This window comes from Elephantulus edwardii, unplaced genomic scaffold, assembly GCF_000299155.1.
Source record: "Elephantulus edwardii isolate Elephantulus edwardi_28Jun2011 unplaced genomic scaffold, EleEdw1.0 scaffold00065, whole genome shotgun sequence".
In the NCBI taxonomy this organism is placed as follows: domain Eukaryota; kingdom Metazoa; phylum Chordata; class Mammalia; order Macroscelidea; family Macroscelididae; genus Elephantulus; species Elephantulus edwardii.
This window is the reverse complement of record NW_006399815.1, coordinates 7,421,623-7,421,971: the sequence shown is the minus strand read 5'-3', so window position 1 is coordinate 7,421,971 and position 349 is coordinate 7,421,623.

The following is a 349-nucleotide window of genomic DNA, read 5'->3' as shown; positions in this document are numbered from 1 at the left end:
TTTCTTATTAGGGAGCTCTGATGGCCTACAGGTAAAGAGGTCTGCTTCAGACCCAAAGGCACAGAGTTCAAATCCATCAGCTGCTCTGTGGTAGAAAAGTGGTCAATCTTCTTCTCTTGTGTGATTCAACAATAACAAAATTCTATACTAAGTGGGATGTAGACTAGCACTCTTGTATACTCCTCCTTTACCTGTTGTTGTTATGTGTTGTTGAGTCAGAACCTAGTCAGTGGGCTTTCAGAAGCTGTAAATTGCACAAGAGGAAATTACCCATCTCTCTCTCACAGAGCAGCTGGTGGATTTGAACCCTGCCTTTGGGTTGGCAGTACAACTCCTGACCACGAAGCTA